An 18,143-nucleotide genomic window follows, 5' to 3' on the forward strand; every position below is an offset into this window, starting at 1 on the left:
GCCAGATGACAGAAGAAGTCAGAAGCAAAGCAGCAGCTCTGTCAGACAGAGATGGACGCAATGCACAAGCCCTGCCCAGGAGAACAATCAAGTCTCATGGGACAGCACAGGCATCTAGGCTTCTTAGCTTTACCAGAGTCTCCTCCTGGGGTGGCTAATAAGCTAGATCTGTTCACACTGAGGACTGCTTGGAGATTTTCCTGGCACTTTTTTTTAACACCTCTTTTTGTTCTCACTTGTTATCTGCCAGCAGCTGAAGCCAGTTGGCTTAATGGAGAGTGTACGAAAGGGAACAATGAAGAGTGGTTTTCCAATCAGACAAAGATGCAGTGCTTTAGCAATGGCAACGGACATCCTAGGCTTAGTGTTTTGTCGTAATACATGGAAAATACGGAACAATAAATTGCAGAAAGCCTGATATTGAGCACTTTAATGAAAAAAGATGATGAGTTTTCAGTCCAGACTTTAAGAATGCCAATACTGTGTAATAAAAAAGGTAAACAGAAGTGTTCGGCGCTTTTGCTATCGAGTCCCAAAATGAAAAGAATGAAGTTTTATTACTTACTTTTTAAAAATCAAATACAGTCTAGAGCCTTTCTCTTTGGCTGCTAATATAAAGATGATGATGAGATATAGTATCATGACACAGTGACTGCCCTTTAAAAGAGGAAAAAAAACCCCAAACTTTGGTTTGCTAATATGACATTCAGTGAGAGACTATTTTAATAAAAAACATACAGGATGAGGGCAGGTATCTACAAGCTGGATCTGGAGCCATAATTCAAATCCTCTGCACTATACAGAAGATTCAGAGGTAACATTGACGAAGGACTTTTTGGCTCCCTATGCTTGATTTCATTCACAATGAAGCGCAGCACAAAGTTAAGCATGGGGAGCCAGAGATCCGGCAGTAGGCGGCCCATGTAATACTTTGGCTAAGAAACCGAGATTGTGTTGTCCTCTAAGGTCTGGAACAGCAAGTACCTAAGAGTTATTACTTACAGCTATAGCAGATATTTTCAACCTGGGGTCTCTGTGACCTATGGAGACCAGGAATGCCTCTTGTTAGTGGACTTTTACTTAAATTCACTAAACAGTGATGTGCCCTTCCCTTAGAAAAACTTTCAAAGGTCTGCAAACAGGGAAGAAAAAAGTTGGAAACCATAAATTTAGAGAACTGAGTAAAGCTGTGATTTCTGGCCCTGACACCTGCTTGATTCTCATGGTGATGGGCTCAGTCCCTCCTTGATGTCTGCACAGACCTGCCTGAATATTTTGCCAGTGATTTCTTCCTTTTCTGCTGCAGGCATTCCCAAAGTCAGACCCCATAAACAGCTCACGGTAGCTTGCTTACTCCTTGACACAGTTTAGCCCCTTCATTGTAGGAGCACCAGGTGCCTCACTGAGCCTCATAAGCACCATTTGATTTCGCTCAAGGGGAAGCAGCCACAGAAAGACAAAATGACTTGGCAAAGGTCAGGACGTGAGCAAGAGAAAGCTGGGGCTCTCATCTTCCACAATCCCTTCCTTTCTGTTAGGTCATGCATAGAAAAGGTCCCACAAGCACTCCCAGGCCTGTCCCTGGGAGATATAAGAGCACAAAAGTTCTCATGGTTCCTGCAGAACTGGCAAGCATTAACTCACGCTGTCCTGTCTCCATAGTGCACTTCTGCCCTCCCTGACTGGAAACCAAGTGAAGGCAGTGCTGAGCTGTGGTTATTATTATGGCCTGTTTTAGCTGGCTGCATTAACCACATTCACACAACTTCCAGAGTTGTGTGCCCCAGCAGCAGTGTGCAGAGCCAGGTGCTCCATCCCACAACAGGTCACAGAGATGTACCCTCATGGATGTCATGGCCTGCAGTAGGCTGGGCATTCAGCAGCAAGGCATTTACCTGGCCCACTTGAAGGATACAGAGAATAGGGGACAGAGGGAAAGTCCCGATGCCATCTCATCCCTTTGTGCTTCTGGCAGATGCAGATATGAGCTAAGAGAGGAAGAGGGCAATTGTGGGGCAGCTTAGGGACTCTGATGGGGCTGGAGAAAAAAGAGACCTTTCAGTAGCATTATAGTGGATCATAGCAACTCCCATGTTACGGACCAGCTCAATGGGACAGGGGAGGAAGGAGTCTGGAAGGAGGCTTTCTGAGATGCCTCAGCTGGTCCAGCACAGACAATTTGCTCATTTGTTTGGATTTTTCATGGCTAGTCAGTGTTATCACACCTCACAGGCTCCCTCTGGAAAGGAACAGCAAATGGGACCAGGTGTGGTTGGATGGCCACAGCTGTATGGTGAATAAGCAGCCAGCAAGAGGAAGGAAGCAATGGACTCTGAGCTTTAGGAAGATGTTCAGCTCTAGCAGCCCAGAACTTCTAGCTCTTTGTTAGGTTTTATGCCTGGTTGTACCATTTCAGATAGGTGTTAAATGAAGCAGAAGCATTCGTGTCTTCTGGCATCCGGTGTTACGACTAGAATACCTTTGAAGGATATTCCAAGGAAGATTTTCAAGCTGTTCCATGATCTATGAAAAAAGAGCTTGGCCTCCTGTCTTTGCAGGGATGTTGTCTGCATCCAAATGATACAAGGGGAGAAGATGAAGATTTCATAGTCACCAAATCATTCAGTTCTTCCTAAAGGGAAGAACTTTCAGCCCCAGAGTTGAAGAGGGATATGGGTTTTGAACCTTAGGGGTATTTTACCTTCTTGGATACCCCATTTCTATCTCCTGCTCACTGTCCTACCAGAAGGTGCTACTATGAACAGAGAATTAGTGATTAAATGCTTGGATTATTTCTGCTAATTGTAAAAGTGGGCAGCTAAGCTGCATTTCCTTGCAATGTTAAATCACTTCTGATTGTAGGCATGAAATCTCTCCTATAGGACATACAAGTACCTTCTCCAGTGATCAAAATCAGATGGTCAGGCGACAGGACAAACGCTGCAGCCTTAGACTGCAGGAGGACTCCTCTGGGAGCAGGGGACCCCTTAACAGGACCCCCCTCAGCTGTTTTGTGGCCACTAGGTGATGAGTAAGCTGATGACAGATGAGGCCAGCTAGGTGTCCTTTGAAAGAGAGGTCAGAGAGTACTACAGAGTGAAACTGCAGATGTACAACTGCAGAATGACAAGGCCCCAAGGGGGAAGCCAGATGTGGGATTTCCCCACTCAATAAATGAGACACAGTATGTGTGCACCCAGCAAATGTACTCTTGACCCTTCTGTGATGGTCTTAATCAAACCAGGCCCTGCATGCAGGCAAGGGACTACAAGCTTTCTGAGCAGAAAGGAGTCGCTTGAGTGCCTTGGGATGTTCTCTCCTCAGGAGAGCAGGATGACTTCCTTCCACCTATCTCCCTCCTCCATCTTATGGACGACATCTGATCTTAAAAGGCCTGGTAATGAGCATGCTTTGATTAAGGCCACTGAGAATTATTGATTTTCCATTTGGGGAGGAGACTATGCATTGAACTGAAACAGAAAGAAAAAAATTCCCAATATTCAGCATAATGAAACAATTAATTCTGGCTGACTGAAGCATTTGAAGTGACCCCAAACAAATGCTTTCCTTCCATTGCCTTGAAGCTTTAAAAAAAGCCAAGAGGCAAAGAAAGGCAGTCAGATAGGGAGTCTGGGTGTCCTAGCCAAAGCCATTGAAAGAAACGCTGCCTTTCTCCTCACTTTGTGGCTGAAGGGCTTAAGCAATAGTGAGTGGGGACTCTTGCCTGGGATGTGTACAAATAGACTTCAAACCTTTGGTATACCCAGTTCAGACTAATGGACTTGCATTGACATCTTATGAGAGGGTGAGAGGATGGACACATGCTCTGGGTGTTGATGTTGTTCCAGTTTCTAGAAATGGTAACTGTGCGGGCAAGAGGAAGTAAATGTGTGATGAGGAGGACTTGAGGCTGGAGCTGAAGGAAGTGAGCTCCAGCTGCAGGCAGTGAACACCCATCTTCTTGCCCCTGACATTGAAAATGACCGAAAACCACAAATGAGTCAGGACAGCTTCAACCAGGGTCCTGGGAAGAACATCCTGATGGTGAGGAGATTCAGGGGAGACTCCCCTGTGTAGAGCCGCTAATCAGGCAGCAGGGTTATTTGAACTCAGGTCAAAAGTATTTGACCCAATGGCCTGTGTACTACGTAGGGGAAGCTCCAAAAACAACCCCTCTTTGCAAAAGGGGCCCAAGTCCCCCTGAGAAACCCTCCAGATGGAAATTGTTTGTATCAGAAATGTCAGCACTGAGCATAAATAATGCTGGCGGCCACCCAATGTTGGCTTTTGGCAAATTAAAGGTGTGCCCAACCCGTCATCTCTGAACACATTCCTTTTATCAGCATTGCCACAGGTACAAAATGAAGGACAAGCATAACATGGGAATTTACTGAGCCTTTGAATACACAGTATGATGGCACATTTGTTACCTAGGCTCACTGGATGCTAACTGTGTCATTTACTTGGGTTGCTTGTTCTGCCAAGTCCGCATAAGTCATCAGGAGAAATGCAAACACATTTCCAATTTTTTTACATGACTTAGAGTCACGGCACAGGCTTTCTTATATTTTGCTTCTATGGAAAATATACTTTTTTTTTTTTCATTTTGTACCCGGCAGTTTTCCTCCTACACATCATGCAGACAAATAAACAGCCCCACAATCTAGCCAGGGAGGTTAGCAGGCTTGATACTGTGCTGTGTCTAACCGAGCCAGTCTTTTACATATGTTATATATTCACCTTTTCTCTGGCATCTGCATTGCACTTGGGAAAACACTCGCACGCAAAGGGATGGGCTCTGGGGAATGGAGAAACATTATCTAGCACGGGAATACTCAATTAATTTTCAGCAAGCAGCTTTTATAATACATAACATACACTTAACATAATACACTTTGGTCTTGTGCCAGAGATTCTAAATGATTAGGCTGTATCAATTTACTCTTGAAACACTGATTAAAATCTCAAAACTTTCATAGCAAATGATGCATGAACCAGAATCTGAAATGTGATGATTGAAATATCGCAATGTCACAGATTCATCACACAGCCTTTCCAAATCCACTCTCGGTTTCAGCTGGCCCCTTAAATGTTCTGCTCACACGTCCTAGTGATCAGCTTTTTTCTCTCACTCTGTCTCCCCCTCCCCAACCCTCTGCCTCTTGGAAAGATAATAGCTAGGCCTTAATTGAAGCAAACAGGTCATTAAAATAGTAATTTTGTAGACATTCGCAATGACAGACATTCATTCACTGCCAAAGACAAGCAAAGAATCAAGGACTGGATATTCCACGCACATTAATTCTACCATAGAACCAATCAAAGTTAAACATCCTCCTCCCTTCTTACTGTGAGAAATTTCCATTGGGCACAGAATTTAAACAAAGAAAAACGAAAAATAACTATTCAGCTCTTGCTTTGTGAATTGTGCTCTAGCCTCGAAGCAGGTCTTGACAAATGGCGTCACACCTTCTCCTATGAGAAGGAAGACTCTCATGTACTGTTTCTTGGTGCACAGTCACATCTCATCATTTGTTGCAGATAAGAGAGGTCAAATCACCCCAATTAATTACTTTTACAACCTCTCTGTAGGATGACTCTTATCACAGTGTCACTAAAATGCACTTAGTTCTCAGTGGGATCCAGAAACTCCAAGCCAAATTGCCTGCTGTGTGAAGCATGCTGTCCAAAGAAGACGCCTGACCTAGGAACCATTGTACAAGAGTTTTCTTGAAATGATACTTTAGCAGCAAGCCATTGCTATAAATCTAGTATTGGGTCTCAAAAGTCTGTAAAGATAAGTACACTTGGCCTTCTTCAAACTGCCGGTTACAGGTCCCTTATGTAGCTGTCAAACTGCAGTGTCTCCAGGCAGAAGCGATGTGCGATTCAGACGGTCTGCTGGTGAGGATGTCCTGACCTGCTCCAGCAAAGGAGAGCAGTCAACGCCCTGAAGGTAGATGTCTGGGCCTGGACTCATCCCATTTAACTTCAGGCCAAGTTGAGAGTCTTATTACACTAGGATTTTTTCCCACAATCTGTAGAGAAAGGCACCACCAGACCCTTTGTCAGCACTCAGATGAAGACATATTTCTGTCTCCAGTGACTCTGGAGGAAACTGCTCCTAACAAAATGTTCAGTTAAATGCCTAAAATGAGGTGAGGTGACCTGGACCAGGCAGTAGCCTGCTGTAGCTGCTTCCACTTGAACTGCCTGTGTGCTCCATTGCCAAGTCCATTGGCAAATTAGGACCAACATACCTGGCCATGACCGGCGTCACATTAGCACCTAAGGGTGCTAGGAACTAGGGCCTGGGGAGATGACCTCTGTTCCAAACATTTTAGGGGCCATGTGAGGGAGGGAGAAGTCAGAGGAAAAAGCACATCATCATTTCAAGGTGCAGCGCAGATGCCTCACTAGAACCACTGGCAGTCCCCTGAGGGCTCCCCTCCTCCCAGCTGGCAGTGCTTTCTGCTATGCTTTCTGCATGCTTGAACCCACGTCTGTGAGCTCTCCTGGTCCATCACACGCCACCATTAGGGGACAACTTCTGTGTTCTTTTCAGAGCTTTTACTCTGCTCCAGCTCAAGCTGTATGTATGCAAGAAGGAAAAAAAAAAAAAAAACAACTGAATGAGATCATTTTTCTCTTCTCATCTCAGACATTCAGCCTGCTAGCCAGGGTTACTGGAATAAAGCAGGGAAGCTCTTTTTCCATAGCAAGCCATCTGGTTGACATAGACTCACACTGATGCTAATCTGTTGGTTTCTTTCTTTTTATTATTTTTTTTTTTTCCTGAGGAACACTTCATCTGCAGCTGTAAATTCAGACCTGCTCCCTCTGTGTGCGGAGCATTCATTTTGCACACATATTTATTACCGCATTATGCCCCATTGTAGGTGTCAGGAAATCATTGTTATCCTTGGTGTGTCTACGTTGTTCTAATGTCAGGGATGTACTTTCAAATGGAAATTAAGCAATTATGTTTCACATGGGGAAACCTGACAGACGCATAGATTTTTACACCACTGGCAATGTCGCTGTCACAAAAGCAGACATTGTTCTCAGTGGACTGTCAAAGAAATATAATGTATTTCAAGAGCAAAGCGGGGAGGGGGAGGGGAGCAAGGAGGGGGAACGTGGGGTAATTAACTGTGTGATTGGAGTTCATAGATCACAGAGCTGTTTAACTTCAAAATGCAATAACGACATGACAATGAGGCTACTTAACTCATCCTTGAAAATGAGGTTTTGAGTAGTCTTTTAAAACACAAATAAATGCTGTCCACCCTATCTTCACCTCCAGCCTGGTTAAACCAGGATGATACTGTGTGTTTACTATTTGCACCGTTTATTCAGGAATTGGTTTAAGTAGCCACCAGGAGAAGTGATGTAGGAGCGAAGAGCCATGCTGGTTCCCAGTCTATTAAACATCAGCCCTCTAGCTGAGCTGGCCGGGCAGTGTCCTTGGGGCAGGGAGCTGGAGGATCCTTCGCCTGGCGAGAACCGTGTGCTGCAGGTTGGTGCCGCACATGAAATAGGGACGGGGACCTTCTGCTCGGCCCCCGTGGCTCCGTCGTTGTAATGCAGCACACAGCACCGGTCTAGAGCCTCGTGCAGCACAACCTGCCTTCCCTCCTCCTCACCTCCCCCCAGTTATTTTTGGTTTGTTACAGGCTTTATTCAGCAGTCTTTTGTGTAACTCTCCTCTACCCTTGGTCATTAGCTTCATACTACTCCCCCGGGTGTAATAGACCAACAGCAGTCCAAAGCCGGCCGCCAGTGAGCTCAGGCAAAGGGCTGTACTTGTGCCCAGTTGAAATCAACAGGAATCTGGGGCCCAAGGAAGAGAATATCTGAAAAAATGCAGTCTTTTAAAAATGTTTCAATCAAATATTCACCAGTAAATACACATGTTTTACAGCAAGGGCTGTAAAGAAGTACAGTGGTATACATCAAAATCTAAGCATCCAGTTAAATGGATTTCTAGACAAGAATGGAGCACCTGGCTCCATTCAGGGAGAATTTATTTGTTTAATGGATATTTTAGATGGGCAAATCCTGTAGTCTTTGCTAAGGCAAAATTCTTATGATGGAGACTGCAGAGGGACAACTGAAGATCAGGACTCCTGAAAGCCAAGAGCTGCATGAACACGGCTGAGGAAATGGGCCTTGCCTCAAGGAGCTCACATTAAAAATACAAGGCATCACAAAACCACTGACAGGGGGGAATAGCAGAGATTTCTATCCTTCCTCCCCTTTATGAGGCAAAAAAAGGTATATATCTCACCCCAGGTCTCAGTGGAGTTTTGGAGCAAACCAAGAACTGAACCCAGACTGCTCAGATGCCAGTCTGGGCTTTTAAGCGCCTCCTCTGGTCAATCAGGTCACCTTTACCTGTGTGAGAGGGGAATAAAACCCACAGCTGCTGGTTTGGGTCCAGCTGGGTGCAGGTGTCCAGGGTCTGCTGCTCCTAGAGATGCAGAGCAGAAGCACTTGTTGGCACCTGGACACATCTGCTGAACGTGAGGAGACCCTACCCCATCCCCACAGCCCAAGGAGCCTTACTGGGAAACTGTGCTTACTGCCACCCATAGCTCTCAGGCTGGGAACCAGTGTTGATGTCATTGGCTTCAGGACATGAACCCTTTTGTCCCTGTCTTCTGCTGCTCCCTGCTCACTTTTCCTGCCTACTCACCGACCCTGGTTGCAGGCTCTGGTTGTAATTCTTTTCCTGGTCCCCCAGGGAACGTATCACCTGTTCATTAAGATACTCTCCTCCTGATCCTTCCTCCTGTCTCATTTATTTCATTCTCAGCCCCTTGCAGAAGATAAACCACATGAAACCTGAAAGCGCTCCTTGAGGAGATTAAAGATCACTGGACAAACAAGTGCTGCTGTAACACCAGTGGATTAGCACCACATGGCTTCTTCAACAAGAGACAAAAATCAGTGCTCCACAGGTTAGATGGGTAAAATGAACAAAAAAACAAGCCCAAATGATAGAACTCCCTGTAAATGCAGAAGGGGCATCAGTATCGGCATCAGCTGGGCTTCCGTCAAGCAAGACTAGGGTGGAAGATGACCTTTTTTGGCCCTCTGCAAATACATATTTTACTTAACTTGGCAAAATGCACAAAATCTTTCCTAGGAATATTTGCAGCTGATAGGGTCCTAAAGGAGAAAAACAAGTTAGTGACACTGTCAGGACAATGAGCCACAAGCAATCCATATGCATGGCAGCACTGCCGTGCCTAGGGGTAAAGCGCACAGGCCATCTCAGGAAGCAATGAACCTGAGAAAAAAGCATGGTGTGGGCCCAGTGTACTACTGATGGACCACTCACACCATCTGCAACATTGTGGTCGAAAAGGAGAATGTGATCCTTGGATATTGAATTGCAAAATCCCAAGTAGGATCCAGATTTTGAAAAATTCAGACTTGAACCAAGAGAATGAGAAAGTAAGTCTTATGATGGAAGACTCCAATCTATTCAGCTTCCCCAAAAAAAGCTGAAGGGTGACAACTCAGGGTACAGAGGATGGTTATGTTCTCCACCCCACAAAGGAGGAAAAAATCCAGTGGCTAGAAGGTAAAGCCCAATGTACTTTGGATAAAAATAAAGTACATACTTTCAGTCAGGAGGATACTTAAGCACAAACACCTTGCCAAGGTCTGGATGAGCAAATCAATGCTGAGTGTTTCTTATTCTCCTAAGAATGTGGTCTGCTTTATATGGGAGTTCACCTAGGTTTTCTATTATGATAGGACAGTAGAATAATTTGGGTTGGGAGGGACGTCAGGAGGTCTCTATGCAATCTCCTGCTCAAAGCAGGGTCAGATATGAGATCAGACCAGGTTGTTCAGGGCTTTATTCCGTCAGGTCTTGAAACCTTCAGTAATGGAGACAGCACAACCTCTTTACTGTGACACTGCTGGACTGTTCTCATGGGGAAAAAGTTTTTCCTTATTTGCAGTCAGAACCTCTCTTTTTTCCACTTCGGTGTGTTTTCTCTTACATTGTACTGCTGGGAAGAGCTTGGCTCCATCTTCTCTGTGACCTTCCTATAGGCACTGGGGGGCTGCTGGTGGGTCCCCCCAGGACGTCTCTTCTCCAGGCTGAAAAAGCCCATTTCTTCCACCCTCTCCTCACAGGGCAAGTGCTCTAGACCCCAACCATCTCAGTGGCTTCCCCTGAGCTCCATCCAGTTTATCAATGTGTTTCTTGAGCTAGGGGCCCAAAACTGGACGCAGTATTGAGATGTGGTGTAATGAGTGCTGATCAGAGTGGGATGACCACTTTCCTAGACATACCAGTTCTGCTTCTGTCAATGCAGCCCAGGAGGCTGTTGCCCATCATTGTTGCCAGGTCTTGCTGCTGGCCGCTGTGCAGTTCGCTGACCCCAGGCACCCACGTCCTTTCTGCAGAGCTGCTCCCTGGCCAGGCAGCCTCTGGCCTGTGTCACTGCCAGGCTCCTTCCTTTCCAGGTGTAGGACTTGGCATTTGTCCTTATCAAATTTCATAAGGTTCCTGTTAGCCCGTTCATCCAGCCTGTCTCAGTCCCCCTGGATTAGCAGCCCTACCCCTCAGCATATTGATGGATCCCACTAACTTGGTGTCATCTGCAAACTTGACGACAGCACACTCCTCACCTCATCCAGGTTGCTGATAAAGCTGTTAAACAGGGCAGATTCTAGGATAGACCTGTGATACCCCACTAGTCACATGCATCCAGGTAGGGTCTGACCAGTAACCATGACCCTTCGAGCTTGGTCATCCAACCAGGCTTTTACCCATCTGGTTGTCCACCCATCCAGACCATAATGTCCCAACCTGGGTACAAGAATACTATGGGAAAGTGTGTCAAAAGCCTTACTAAAATCAGTGCAAATGACATCCACCACTCTTGCCTCAACCACAAATCCAGTCATTTTATCGTAGAAACCAATCGAGTAGGTCAGGTGTGATTTACATTCTTGTAAATCTGTGCTGGTTTTCTCCATGTGCCTGGAAACATGCTCCAGAAGGACTTGTTCCATGCTTTTCTCAGGGACTGCAGTGAGGCCAACTGTCCTTTACTTCCCTAGATTACTCTTTTGGCTTTTTTTGCAGATGGGTGCAATGTTCACCTTTCTCCAGTCATCAGAGACCTCCCTCAGTCTCCATAACCTTTCAAAAATGATAGAAAGAAACCTAGCAGGGGCGTCAGCCTTAACTGTCATCAACCTTGGATGCAGCTTGTCAGTCCCATGTACAGGCTGGATTCACTCAAGTAGTCCCTGACTCAGTCCTGCACTGCTGGTTGTTGTCCTTGAACCCTTTCAATGCGCACAAAGGTCTGGGACACCTTTTTTGGTGAAGACTGAAGCAAGAGAAGGCATTGAGCACCTCAGTCCTGTAGGTATCCACCGTCAATATATCACCTGCTCTGTTCAGCAACAGGCTCACATATTTCTTGTTCAGCCTGTTACTACTAATGTAGAAGCCCTTCATGTTGTCCTTCGTGTCCCTTGCAAACCTCACTTCCATTTGTGCTTCAGGTTTCCTAACACCATCCCTTCATGCCTGGGAAATGTCTCTAAATTCCTTCTCCGTCATCCGGCCGTGCTTCCACCTCCTGTATGCTGCCTTTTTGCACTGGAGCTCTACCATGAGTCCTCTGCTTTACCAAGCTGCTCTCCTGGTCTACTTGTTTTCATGAATTTTGGGATGACCTGTTCCTGTGCTTGGAGGATGCTGTCCTTACAGACATGCCAGCTTTCATGAGGTCCTTTGCCCTCCAGAGCAGCCCCCGTGGGATCTCACCTACCAGTTCCCTGACTAAGCTGAATTCTGCTCACCTGAAGTCCAGGGTCTGCATTCTGCTGCTCTCCTTCCTGACTCCCATCAGGATCTTAAACTCCACTATTTCATGGTCATGATAGCTAAGGCTGCCATTTTCACATGCCCAACCAGTTCTTCTTTGTTAGAGAATAGCAGATCCAGCTATGCATCACTCCCAGTTGGTGCACCCAGTTACCCGAGCAAAGGAATTATCTCTGACACCATCCAGAAATCTTCTTGATTGCTTGTGTCCAGCTGAGTTGCCCTTCCAGCAGATGTTAGGTAGGTTAAAGTCTCCTGTGAAAATGAGGGTCTGTGATTCAGAGACTTCTTCAAACTGTTTAAAGACTTCACATGCTTCCTCACCCTGGTCTGTGACACACTCCCACCATGATGTCACATTCACTGTCTTCTCTTCTGGTCCCATCCCACAAGCTCTCAGCCAGGCTGTTGTTGGTCCTGTAGAGGAGCTCCATACATCCAGACTGCTCCTTCATGTAGACAATAGTCCCTCTCTTCATCTTCCCTGCCTCTTTCCTGAGCTTGTATCAGTCCATCACAATGCTCCACTTGGGCAAACTGTCCTGTTATGTCTGTTATACCAATGGTGGTGTAGTGTTGTGGCTGTATGCAGAGCTCTAGTTCCTCCTGCTTGTTTCCCAGACTGACTGCATTTGTGTAATTATGCTTGAGGCAAGTGTCCCTTTGCCCTGCTTTAACATTTATGAAGTCTTTCTTTCATCTAACACACTGCAGCCTCTGCTTTTGACCTTGTACTACCTCACTTAACTGGGTCATCATTGCCGCCTCCCTCCCTTGTCCTTCCTAGTTCAGCTCTCCTTACCAGGTTGGTCAGCCTATTGGCAAAGATGCTTTTGCTCCACTTTGTCAGGTGGATTCCATCACTCTGTAGCAGGCCTCAATCCTCAGAGTGGGTCCCATGGTCGCAAATTCCCAATTCCTGTTGACCCCAGGTGTCCAACCAGGTGCTGACCCACTGGAGCTATCTGTTCCTCCCCAAGCCCTTCCCTTCACTCATGGAGACCAGGTATTGTGAGCATAATGGCTTAGGCTCTGCCAACAAACATAAGTATGTTAATACACATTGTTCATTTAAACTCAATGGTTCCAAACCCCAGGACAGAATTTAGCTACTCCCATTCTGCTCAATAGCATTTGTGTGGTTACACTTTGGCAGGGTTGAAAATACACACACATAGAGCAGAACACATGGACACAAGTATGAGGACATCTGAGAATGTCACTATTTTTAGTTATTGTGCAAGTCCTCTGGGACAGATACCTCATCTCTCAGTGGTCTTCAAAGCCAAGGAGGACTTCTTTGTACACTGTGAAAATAAACAGTCTTCTATAAAGAACTGCTGAAAAAGGTCCTGGAAAACTCTGGACCCAGAATCACTCTGATCCTTGGAAGTGCTACTGGCAAACTCATTGCTGTGGTGGTTTTCTCTTAAAAAGGTCCAGTAACATTTTCTTCTTGCCATGGAGTAGCGTGTCCATTCTAATAAGTTACTGCTTTTTAGTAGCTGCCTGCTACCTAGTGGTTTTCAAATACCACTGGCACAAGTAAAGAAGAACATTTACTGCACAACTCCCAGACAAAATGAGAGGATGGAAAAGTGCTGAACCACAGTCCTCGTTGCTCCCCTGTGCTGTCCAAGCTCTCTCTCTCCTCTCTGCCCTTCCTACCTCTGCTCCTTTATTTCCCATCTTGAGCCTTTTTTACCCTGTAACTTCCTACAAAAAAAATACTCTGATCCCTGTAGGAGATCATTTGGCCCATGCTGCTGGTCACTAAGCAGTAGCCCTGGAAGGGAAATGCCAATCTCTTCGAGTCCAACATATGCACACAGGGACAACTTGCCTTGGAAATAAAAAATACAGCAGACAATCCTCCCTGAAGGTCTCCGCTCTGCCAAAGCTGCACTCTCTAACCAACTGGCTGGGAAAAAAGGACACAGCACACTCGCTGCAGTTCTGTGGCAGCACATCCATTACAGATTTCATAGAATTATAGAACAGCCCAGGTTGGAAGGGACCTCAAAAGATCATCTGGTCCAACCTTTTGTGGGAAAGGGAGCCTAGATGAGATGATCTAGCACCCTGTCCAATCGCATCTTGAAAACCTCCAGCGACGGGAGTTCTACCACATCTCGGGAGAGGTTGTTCCAGTGAATGATTGTTCCTACTATAAAAAATTTCTTTCTTATGTCAAGATAAAACCTCTCCCAGTGCAACTTATACCTGTTGCCCCTTGTCTTCTCCATGTGACTCCTCATGAAGAGAGTGCCTCATTTCTCTTTGTAGCTGCCCTTTAACTACTGGAACACTGTGATGAGGTTGCCCTTGAGCCTCTCCAGGGAGAAAAGATATAACTCCTTCAGTCTTTCCTCATAGGGCAGGTTTTCCAGCCCTTCGATCATCTTTGTGGGCCTCTCCAGTCTGTCCATGTCTTTCTTGAATTGTGAGGACCAGAGCTGGTCACAGCTCTCCAGGTGCATCCTGACAAACGCTGACCAGAGTGGGATGATCATGTCTCTCTCTCTGCTAGATTTCCCCACTACATTCAAATTTGTTTCCTCGTTTCGATCTCACTCCAGTTCTGCCACTGCTCCATCTGCTTAGAGCTGCCGCAGAGCACACGCTTATGTCTGTGCTGGATGTGGAGCACTTGCAAAGGTTAAAATCCTGTCCTGCCTGGGAGGAGTGTCCATGGGGAATCTCTCCTTGTCTTCACAGATCTTGCAGGTTGCCCAAATAACCTGTCATTCAATAAGTTATCCCGAGAGTAACTATCCTGCTAAAACCCATGAACATTTTTTTTGCTAGGCTTATGGTATAACCAGACTCCAGGAAGGCCAGAAGTTACAACTTGCACTTACTAAGGGGAAAATCATACCAAAGCAGCACAAAAACTGTAGGGGCTTTTGTCTGTGGGAACAAATGGCAGCATTAAATCCTCCACAAAGCTTTTATTCCGCAGAGCCCAGCCTAAACCAGCAACTCATGACCTGGATCTAGAGAAAAACTTCCCTCCATCAACATTTGGGAGCCTGGGTCAGGGTCCAGTTACTCTACAGCAGGTTGTCTGCCTCACATGGTGTTACGAACCAAGTGGTAATCTCACATTGCTTTTCCTGAAATTGGAGCAAATCAGTGTCTCTGTGTAGCTCTGGTCTCCAAAGAGTTATTCCTGCTTGTGGTAGGCATATGGGAATTCAAAGAAGTTCAGGTTGAGTTCACTGGATTCAGTTTTAAACGTATTTTTATTTAAACTGTAATCCTGTGAGCTAGTAACTGCCACAACTTACTGTGATGAGGTAGGGAGACATAATTCACAGTTTATAGATTGAAGGCTGAGGGACAGAGAGTTGAAGTACACTTGGATATACTCTTTCAGTTGAGCCTTAACAGCTTAAACAGTTACGACCCTCTGGCTGTTGGTTGCTGTTTTAATTCACACTGAAAGGCTGAATGTGACTCGCACAATAAGTCACAGCATCGCAGCCAAAGGGGCAGGGGGCAGTTAACAGCTGAGAAACAATAACTGGAAATTAAGGGGCTAAAACTCCTTAAAATCAGTCACAAGAGTACATCTGGAAAGCGGAGGAGAGGCCCAGATCAACTTACCTACCTTCATTGCTTGCAGATAAAGCAGATAGTCTAGTCCAATTCCTCAGTGCTTCCTTGTAGGCTGATGGGAATGTTTTAGGCACCAGAGAGTGGACTGCACAATTATTACAAACAAATTTTGCCCTCTCAAACACAGAACAGTAATTTGGGGAGGGGGGGAGTAATAGGGCAAAATGTCAATGATTGTTTTAGTGGGCTGTAAGGGAAAACAATATGGCAATGCTGCAGAATACAATCTGTAGGGTGGAGAGGGGAGGTTTCGCTTCCCAACAGAACAGGTTAAAAATTAAGTTTATTATGAATTTATAAAATGAGGAGAGAGAAGAGAGACAGAAACAATACTTATTGGAAAGCTAAAGAGATCATGAAAGCCTGACCTATCCTGTCTAGCCTGGAGGCTAAATTCAATTCCTGAAATACAGGACTGCCTCCAATTCTCGAAGGCACTACAGTCATACTGAAGACAGCCATCTACAAATTTTGTGGGCAGGCACACACAGTGTCTAGGCTCATCTCACTGTGCATGAAAAAAGCCACAGCTCCAGTGGGCGATTCTTCCTGGAATACCAAAGTCACCTTTTCAGGATGCTCTCTATTAATAACAGAGAAGCTGTGTAGAGGCGTGTAGAGACCTAACTTTCAGGTGGTTAAAATGAGGTGGAATGACTCCTTAATGACTTCCTTCATGGAAGCTTCAGTTATCCCGAGCTACCAACCTCTGTAACCATTCTGCTCAGTTTATCTGATGTAGGACTTGACTACAAGATCAGAAAATATGTTTTTTACTTTCATCCTACTAAATCAAGTCTGAACCGTTTATGAAGAACCTCTAGCAATGCCAGCTGCACAGGGAATTCAAGGGGAAGTGGCTGGTGGTTCCATTCCCAACCAGGACCAGCTTCACTCATTTGTAGGGCTGCAGAAAGCTTTGATTTTGGCCGGCTTCATGAACGCGGGTGCCTGTTGGGAAACAGTTTGCTTGGCTGGCCTGAAGTCAAGGGGAGGTGGGGCTGTACCAAGTTAGCATCTTTTGAAAAAGATCTTTTGAAAAAGAATCAGGCCCTCAGAGTGAAAAGACAACGGGTGAACACAACAATGAACATAACCCCAAATTAGAAGCCAGAGTTTAACAGCTTTTCACTTTTCTATTAGCTTCCCTTTTTTAAAATTGATGAGCCTCACTGGGGCATTGTTTTACCTGTGATAACACTGCTTGCTTTGCAACTATCTCAGGGTACCAAATGCATTTTAAAAGGGAGCTTTGGAAAAATTAGGGCAATTTGCAATGTGACAGACCCTAAGAGACATAACAGTTGTGCACACAGAGGGTACTAGAGAGCTAAGCTTAGACACTTGAGCTATGGCAGCTCTTTAAAGACATAAAGCAATGTGCCACTTTCTGTAGTCTTTGCATTACTTTGCAAATTGACTTTATTGAGCTAAGCAGTGTAAATGCTATGCCGTATTTAAATAGAAGCTGCCTTAGTGCTTTGTTCTTATCACTGGTAATTCTACAGATAAGTGCTGGTGAGTGACGGGTTTATGAAATGGTACAAATCTTACTGCTTTTCTTGCTTGGTTCTCGTTAATACCAATAAACCAACTTGACCACCAAATAAAAAAACCACTACCTTTGCTTTGCCCCTTGTTCTCTGGATTTTACAAACGAAATGGCGATAACTCTCCTAACAGCCTTGAAGCCTAATGTCAGCTCTTAGCACAGCCTCATGGTGATACCAGTATGCTTTGGCAGAGGAACAGCTTTTCCCTTGTGTTCGATTAACTGACTGCTACAAAAACCAGGGAGAAGAATTGTCTATCAGTTCTGTGTAAGTCTGTGACAGAGCACCTGTATACTAAATATGTGATGGCGAAGAACATGAAATATGTAAAAAATGACATGAATATCACATCATTCTCTTCACCTCGACTCTCCTCATCCTGCCATCACTCAGAGATTCACCACCACGTTCATGAAAATCAAAATGGCCAGAGTACTTAGGCCAACAACTAAGTGCACACTGAAATGAGTTTTCACTAGAACATCTGTACAGCAAGGTCCTCAAGGAACAGCCTAATTGCTTCACTGAATCTGTCTTAATCAACTTTTAGATTCATATCTATCTCAGGATTCATTATTTCCTTCAACTCAGTCTAAGGATTACTGACTAGCTCATGGAGGCGAGCAGTATTAGTAGTCTGACTGCACTGCATTTTTCTTTGTATTTCTCTGAAATTAATGAAGTAATCATCAAAAAGTTATTCCAAAGGTATTTATTTCTTTCTTGTACAGGAGTTAAAAGTAAAATCTTACAAAAAAATGGAACCACTCTTTACTGAAATATATAATCTTAATCATACATCAAGCATTTTTTTAATATAAGCTAGAAAAATAGAAATTTCATCTTGGACCCATATAATATTCTTGCAGTACTGCCTAGAAAACTCTGTTAAAATAAATATTTTTTCCTTGAAAAGGTACAGTGCACATTGCTTAACCAGACAAGCATAGAAGTAACAAAAAGAATTCAGTGCAGATTTCTAAAAGAAGCATTCAGATTACATTTCCTTTCACACATGATTTCTAAATGGTTAACAGCTCAGGTTTTTCATATTCTGAAACAGAGTTGATCAGAATCAGCTGAAAAGAAAGTTGAAGAAGCTA

This window comes from Platalea leucorodia, assembly GCF_965183815.1.
Source record: "Platalea leucorodia genome assembly, chromosome: 2".
Lineage (NCBI taxonomy): Eukaryota > Metazoa > Chordata > Aves > Pelecaniformes > Threskiornithidae > Platalea > Platalea leucorodia.